General features: G+C 42.4%; 1 long non-coding RNA gene across 1 annotated transcript in view; it reads right to left on the bottom strand.

Moving 5' to 3' along the window:
* Positions 1–214: 214 nt before the first annotated feature.
* The window catches only part of LOC135320901 (uncharacterized), a 49511-nt gene continuing 41143 nt past the window's right edge, over positions 215–8582 (bottom strand). Inside the window, exons 6-7 of the long non-coding RNA XR_010380248.1 lie at positions 7345–7468; positions 215–669 (exon numbers count right to left, since the gene is read on the bottom strand). This is a non-coding gene — a long non-coding RNA (uncharacterized LOC135320901). The remainder of the gene's footprint in view (positions 670–7344; positions 7469–8582) is intronic.

Here is an 8582-nt window from a genome sequence, read left to right as displayed (position 1 = left end):
GTAGTTCCTATTTTAAACTGATAGTCTGGAATATATGGTCAAATGCGGTGGAATGTCTGCTCTTATTTTAAGTTCTACAAACACTTAAACGGATAGATTTCTATCTCCATTATACAAGCACTGCTGGGTGACCTTTATAGTCAATGTGAGGATCAAAAGAGTGAGTACTTATTAATGCTATTACCATGATTCTACTGAATTAACACTTCAGCAACAGTATAACGGCCACGCTCCTTAACAACTGCCTCTGTAAGGGTCTTGTAAGTCACAAATAATAATTATAAAGAAAATATATTAAAAATAATAACAATTACAGTTACAACAACTATGTTGTTTATAACGATGATAGTGTTAGCATCTCCCTCTCATATTAAACAGTACCCAACACTAGATTCCTTAGGAAACAACACCAATGCATTTTTGGACTTTTCTAAGTCTTCACCCAATGAAGCCTTTTTATTCACATTGGTCCACCAAAGCCAGAATTGCAGTTCCTTGCATGGTGGGCTGCCATGCTGCGATGTTCTGGGCTTTCTGGCACAATGCATCTATACTGGGTAGTCAAGGTTCCACGTACCCACTCTGATTTCCAATATATTGTTCTCCAGAGCCAACAGAGGGGCCACTGGAAAGAGGCCACATATACTGTGGTGAACCCAAACTGAATACCTGTTGAAGGAATGGACACAAAACATGAAGTGGTGGATGGATGGAAGGACAACATAAATTCTTTTACTCCTGTAAAGAGAGAGGGGAAAATGGTGAACTAAATCCCAAAGAGAAAAGAAGTTCATGGTAATAATAATGTTCAACAGTGAAAGAATCCAAACAAAAGGCAAATATAAAATCTCTGGGAAGAAGACTCATTACAACCTGTTTCTTTCACATATATACCCTTAGTAGGAATAACATACTTAAAAATCTTCAACCAACCATAATTATTTGCTCATAATAAACTTTGGAATCTCGAAGCATATTATTCACTCTCAGTGTTGAAATAATACAATCTTGGAAGATGATTTGTATTTGAGGATTAAAAAAAGAATATTGTGGATGTATCTAACAATTTAAATAGAAATAAGAAATGTACCTTTGGGAAAGCTATGCATAGAGAATGTTGGAGGAAATACACTGAATATAGGCAAGTGAGCAAGCTCCCTTGAGTCTGGGAAAGTGAGTGCAGCACATTCAGAGGGTCTATGAAGTTATTACAAGTCACAGAAAGGTATGCAATTAAAGTGTCTTCCTAAGCAAAATATTCTTCTTCAGGAATTTTTATCTTGATATTTCTATGGTCTGTGTGGTCACAGGAAGTCAAAGTTATGGTGGTGGCTTAGAAGTTCTTTTCTCTCTGTGTGTAATTTACAGGGCAATGCTACAGATGGGGCAGCAGAGATCTGTGGTAAGCTGTTCCATAGGGTGGGGGAGTGGTTAGAAATGATAAGGTCAGAGATCTAAAAGACTTTTAGACCCTCCCCTCCTAACTGGCAGACCTTTAAAGTAAACTAGCACAGGTATGTAACTAAGACAGTGGATGAGAGGCAAATTTATAGTCCCTTTAGTGTTACTGCTCAGTCAAGGGGTAGGGACCACTCTGGCCAGGAACGGCAAGACCGTGAATGGGGTGGATGGGTAGGAGGAGCTGACATTTGCTTCTGACCTGAGAGGCAGGCGTGTGTTGCAGAAAAGCCGACAGTGCTGGAAAGATGCAGTAGGTCCACAGCCCAAAAGGAGCTGTCATATTCAGGGAGGTCAGAGAGCAAGAACCAGAGTTAGTGACGCCACAGGGTCAGCAGCGTGGCAGCATTGATGTCAGTATCTGTGTCCATAACCCACCTAACCCTACATGAGCTCATCTGCCTACGGGGGCAGGTAAGTAGCAGAAATGCTTGGAGTGGGTGCAGCCACTGGCAAATTGGCAAGTGGACATCCTAAGGAAACGCAATGCTCACCATCACCATATTGGAAATAGGGCCTCACAGTGTCAGATCTCCTTCTTATTCAAGAGAAGCCAGAAATTATGAGTTTATTAGCAATCAACCCAGATCAAAACCCAGAAAAGATATCATTTTATAATGACAAAGCAGGCACAGACTATTCAGAAATAAATTAATGAAAAATATTAAGAAGATTCTGATAAATGATTTAAAAAAAGAAAAAAAAAAGATGATTGAATGAACAGTAGAATGCACCACCCTCTTCAGTGGGCAGACTCAAATTTGGGGGACATAGAACATTTTTTCTCCAAAATAAATTTAGTATCTGAATGCAAATTTAGTTAATAATCCCAAATGGATTTAAGAAAAACATCTGAAAGGTGATCCTAAATGTATTCCAGAAATATACCCATATATACAAATAAAATAATGAGGAGGGATGTTTGAATTTGTAGTATTAGAGACATTCTGGAAAAGGATAAAACAGGACCAACTCTAGGAGGTATTAATCTATGTTCATGGAAACATTATAGAAATAGTGCACTGAGAGTATGAATGAAATAGATTACATTTCAAGAATAGACGTGGATATTTGTGAGATTTTAGTAATATTATAAAACTGACACTTCAAATCAGTGGATTCAAGTACTGCAGTAATTAGCTAAATCATTGGAAGACCTGGTACAGTGTCCTCATTTATGACATTAAAATAAATTCCAGATAATTTTTTAATTAAAAAATAAAACACCAGAAATAACCCAACATGATTTAATCTGTTCAGATTTTCAAGCGAGAAGAACTTTCTAAAAAGCTTTTGGAGCAAAGACCAAAAAGAGCAAAGGCCCAGCAACTCAGCAAGGCCAGAAACGCCCACTGTAAAACAAAACTAACCCTCGCCCAACCCTCTCTCACGGTCCTGTGTTGCTCTCTGATACTTTCTACACTTTCTTCTTCCCTTTAAAGTCCAGTTTCTTGGAGAAGTACCTGCGCTGAAGACTTCTCCAGGGCTCAGAGCCCTGCATCCCCCACGGCCCTCATCGCAGCACTGAGACAGGAGTTGCACTGCCGGTGGCTGCGTGTTTCAAACTAGTCGGCACTTCCAGCTCCTATTTATTTGATTACCAGTTAGCTTTTGCCGTGGACAAATATTTTCCTCTCAGTGGAATATTTTCCCCCCTTAATTTTTGTTTTACTTAAATAAATTTAAAAAGCCCAGACAGAAAATTGTGTGTGCACATATGCACACACACAGATACACACAGATCTGTTTTTTAAAGTCTACCTAAGTATAGTCCTCCTCTGCCTTTTCCCCAGTCTTGGCAATTAAAGCTGGGTTTTAGCTCTTGCTTTTTTGCCCCACACACACACCCTTTCTCACTATGCTCCTTTTAGTCAGTGTTCAAATCCCTCTGAAGCCAAGTTACAGCCTTCTCTGTGTTGCCTCAACTAGTTTCTCCCAACTGCTCTGATATTATTCTTTCTCTTGCTGGATTTCTCTTCTCCCATGTGCCATGTACATGGCCCTTTTCCCCAGGGCCTCGTCCTCAATCCTTCACTTGGCAGGAATGAATCGCCCCCACGGCCTCACCCGCAGCTCCTCTGAGCTCCTGACTGTTGAATCCAGCTTAACAACGGGCATCACTCCTCAGATGTCCCATAGACACTTTGCAATCAAAATGCCACACACAGAACAATCTCCTGGAAACCATCTCCTCCCCTTACACTCCCCCTGCAGATCCGCTCTCCAGATGGGTCACTGGAAAGTCTCCTCAGCAGCTCTGTGGCCCGCCGCCGCGGCCCTGCAGTCCCCTCTGCAGCAGTCACCACTTCTGCCGCCCACGTCTCTATCCCTCTGCCCAGGGCCTCTCTGCAGGCATGTGCCACTTGTCTGGATTACCTGGAGTGGCCCCCGAAATATCCTTTCCCACCAAAATATGGGCCTCCTCCCAAAAATATTATTTTCCATTCTGCTGCCAGTATAACCAGATCTTCTTTAACATAATCATTATGCAATTCTCTTGCTTACATATATTCCAATATAGCGCTGTTTTTTTAAGGATACATTCAAGTCTAAGCACACAAGACCCATCATGACAGAGGCCTTGTGCACCTGATATTCCCACCTGTGGATACTTTGTTCTAACCCTACTTGTTGTTCTTCAGTCTGGCCAAGCCGCTTCATGCCGTGTACTCTTATATGTCTCTACCTCTCTGCATGAAGTGTCCACTCCCTCTACCACACATTAGAGAGCTAACTTCCTTTCACCTTTCAAAATTCAGTTCAAATATTTCCAGCTCTATGAAGTCCAATGTGTGTTCACCTGCTTAGCAATCCATCAACTACTCGCCAAGTCTCGCCTGCCCTGCAGAGTGCAGACACCATGTCTTACCTGTCTTGGTCTCCCCAGCAGTTGATACAGTGTTTGGCATAGCAGGTGCTCAGTGTTTGTTGGATAGATAAACGAATGAATCAGTAAAGAGATGAGAGGTCTACAATCCCCCCCAGTAACTCAGCTGCCATTTTGGAAAGTTCATTCTGCGGAGTTAAGGAAATGTCAATGCAGGTGGTGAGCAGACAGAACAGAGGTAAGGGCGTGGGGGAGAAAGGCGGTCCTGGAGAGCGCAGGAGAGGCGTGGGTGGGAGAGCACTGGAGAGAGAGGGAATGGAGGGGGCGGGTGCAAGGAGATGTTGAAGAACAACTGATATTAAATGCAGTAAATTAAATAGAGAACATAATAAATGAAGGGAAGATCAAGTTAACACAGCAAGGATGGAAAAGGCAGTACCAGAGACGAAGAGCTCTCACTTCATCACTTACTGCATTTCACTTACGGCACCCGCCCTCTGGGAAGGCAGCGCCAAGTTCTTGAGAGACTGGTGTTTGTGCTGTGGGTGCTCTAAGTACAAAACGGTATCTTATGGCTTCCAGATTTTAAGACTGATAGATTATTTCTCTTATGTCCCGTGTCTGAGTTCTCAAACAGCAGGATCTTTTGCTTCTGGGGGTGAGCTATTGTGGTTAATAACTCAGGGTTACTCCAATAATCTCAAAGGACAGTGGGGAAATCACTAGAACAAATAAAAGAGAAATTTCACTCAGAAAAAAACATATGCCCTATAGAAACTTGTGGGGGCCTTGGGGGCAATGTTACCGCCAACTCATCTAACAGTTGTATGTGAGTGCATTGAAACTCCAAGCTCAAGTCACTTAAACACGTATGAGAACCAGGGTCCAGGCTGTGGTGCTTCAGACATGCACGGGAAGATGAAAAGCCTGACTATTGCCTCCGACAGGATCAGTCCAGCCGGGGAGCGCAATGGACACAGACATGATCACGCACCATCAAGACAAGAATCAACTGCAATTCATGCTTAGAAAGGAGAGCAGAAAATCTCTAAAAAGTTGAGGGTTTGCTGCCAAGGCTTGGCAAGAGCCCTTCCAGGCAGAAAAGCAGAGAAAGATACTTCTGGCGAAGGAGACTAGGGATGGTGGCAGGGTGCGAGGCCTAAAGAAGCAAGGGTGGAGGGCTCCAGGGTCATCTGTCAGAAGCTGTTCCCCTTCAGCAGCTAAGAGGCCTAACTAAAAAGGCAGGTTGGGTGTCATTAATGATCATGGGGAAAACTGGGAGGAGGAAACTGAGGTCAGGAGATCACCACCAAAGGCACTTTATTTGAGAGGAACAAAAATAATTCAAAAAGCACTTGGAAATCCTATCTCCCATGAACGAAAAGAACACAAAATAAGTTTCACTCCAGCGTTGAATACAGAATAACAGACTGCCTACTCTCAAAAATGGATTGAAATTTCTAATTCGTTAGGGATTATTTAGAGAATAGGAAAACGAATAAATCTGAACAATCTCTCTAGAATAGCTGTTACTCCATCCTGTTATGTAGGGTAGAGTTAGGCTGAATTATTTAATTAGTATTTTAATGAGACTATAAAGTTCTAAAAGTCCTATCCATTTCTCCCAAAAGCGTGCAACTTTTCCTTTCAATGACCTTTATTTGACTTAACTAGAACAATAACTATTTTCCAAGGCTTTTTTCGTGTGTGTTAAAATACCAAATGATATGCTGCCCTCAGAATGTTGTTGTTATTATTAATGCTGATAATAGCCCCAATAAGAAATATTTACAATTATGACTCATTTTGGAATAACAGGTCATTGGATTAAAGTCCTTTTGAAAATAAGCAGAAAAAACGAACATAATTTCTACACCAGGGACAGGAGCTGCACCCTTAATCGAACCTGGTCACTAAGCACAACAAAAGCAAAGATGAAACTCAAATCAGACACCAGGCCACAAAGCATAGCTGACTGAAGATGACACAAAATGACCTTTCATTCACCGAGGGAATCAGATGCTTTTCTATGTATATTATATATTTTAAAAGCAATTATTATATATATAGCATGTAATTTAGGAAAAAGAAAACTCCCTCTTTCTGTAGACTTATAAACAGGAAGCCCAATGGGGTGTCTTGCAGACATGAACCGGCATGCATAAATGCAAAGCCTATTGACAAAAATACTTTCCTGTCTCCTAAGCTTAAAAAAAAAAAAGTAATTCAAGGCAGTGGTGAGCTCAAAGGTCTCAGATACAAAACGTGCACATCATCAGCCTTCTAGTAGATAAAAGTGCGCCATGCATAATAGAAAAGTTGAAGTTTCCTAGGGAAATCTATTTTGAGATGCAACAATTTAAAGGCAACCGAGAGCTCAAAACCAAGTTCAAACAAAGAGAAACAAAGGCCAAGCAAATTTACAGAAATGGACAAAGACATTGGAGAAGGAGGGGATCTGTGTTCTACCAATACTCCAGATCAGCAAATTCATCCTGAATTCAAGCCAGTGATGTGCCATGAGGTGACTCAAGGAACCAGGCTGAAACCATCGGCCAGAAGAAATAGGAAAAATGTCAAAGGCAGGTGTGAGGTGTGGAAGGGGTGACCCTGTGACCCTTGCTGCCATGAGGCAGGATGCTCTTGCGGGCTTTCTGCACAGGCTGGCGGGCTCACATGACTCTGTTTAGAAGGATATCAGCCAACAGCTGTGCCACACGGGCTGCAGCCCGTGCTGAGTCACATCTAGTAACGGTTCTGAGTTCATCCTTAGACGACATGACCAGAAGGATCTGAGAATCAATGATGGAGAATTACCTGAATGAGTATTCCATTTCATTCCTTGGCAGTAAACCTTCAGCATTGTACAACATAAATATTGACAAAGATATACACAGGCAACCTATTTGAAAGCCTGACTGCATAATTGCATCTAATTGAGAAAAGCGGGATCCGTTTCGGTATGCTAGGTCTTTGTTTGGCTCGGTAACCGATGCTTCTGAGACCCAAAGCATATTCTAGTATAACCGACAGCACAGAAATCCCCACTGATGACTTACTCATTTCAGGGTATTCATAAAATAACCCCAGTTTGCCCGTTGGATACAGATGGTTGTCCCATTCCCATCGTGGGGTGGTCTGTTCTGCTTCCGAAACTGTGGCATCATTAGATTCATGACCCAGCTGTCAAACAGATCAAATTATAAAGCAAGATATTATCAGACCAAGGTCATAAAAGTATTACTGACATTTCAAGCTGAACACATCATCTTCCCAAGAATTTAATTTCTTGTTTTCAGGATAAATTTCTTTTTATTGCTGCCTACCTACACTCAAGTATTGTGAAAACTAGTCCTGACTACGTACCTTGTGTTTACCAAAATTGTAACGACTACTACTACTTTATCTCCTACCTCCTTTTCAGGTGGGCACTTTAGCTTTTAGAAGATACCTACCCTCATTAGTTTTTTCCCCCTATTTCTCTGCTATTATCCACCATGGCATTTCCAGTTTGTAAATTGTCAGAGAAAATAAGTAAAAGAAAGAAATACAGGGTCGGTGAGCTGGTGATAAGTGCTGCAGAGGAAAATAAAGGAGGGCGAGGAATGTGTGGTAGGGAGGAGTGTGGATGGGGCAAGTGACCTTTGAATAAGGCAAAGACGGAGGCAAAGGTGTGGGCAGAGGGAAGAGTGATCACAGGCCTTGAGGTCCCTCACGCTGGACAGACAGCATGGAGGCTGGTGTGGGCCAGAATGAATAGGAAATAAGTGGTGGTTTTGGGGGGTGGAGCCTTAGAGGCTGCCGTGAGGATGTTCATTTTTCCCTCTGAAGGAATTGTGGAACCATGGAGGATCACTGATCAGAAAAGTGATACTCTACCATTGGATCGAACAGGTCCAAGACCCTAACTTCAGCTGAACAAATCAAGGGCCAAAGAAGTGACATGCCACCTCAAATTCAGTGCAGAGCTTGAAAGAAACAGCCTCGACTCGCAGCCCAGTGCTCTGCACCCTTCTGGATGTTGTCCCACAGAGCTGTCTCTAAGGTTAAATTTTTTCCTCACTCAGAGGCTTGTGGGACAACTGAATGCTTCCCCCTTTTTCAAATGGCAATTTGTCCTGAAAGGAATTCGGAGTTGGCAGTGAAACAAGGCATGGACCTGTAGACTACAGAGCTGTTGTTCCTGAAAGCAACAGCTGGCGCGTGGTTTACTCGTGGAGTTCAGCAGAAGAGACAGAGCAACAACAGACAACTTAGCGTCTGGCGGAGCTTCGGCTGACTGCACTGCACGTTTGGA

Source organism: Camelus dromedarius, unplaced genomic scaffold (genome assembly GCF_036321535.1).
Source record: "Camelus dromedarius isolate mCamDro1 unplaced genomic scaffold, mCamDro1.pat HAP1_SCAFFOLD_41, whole genome shotgun sequence".
Lineage (NCBI taxonomy): Eukaryota > Metazoa > Chordata > Mammalia > Artiodactyla > Camelidae > Camelus > Camelus dromedarius.
The sequence above is the reverse complement of the archived record's forward strand: the minus strand, read 5'-3'. Positions and strand labels throughout refer to the sequence as shown.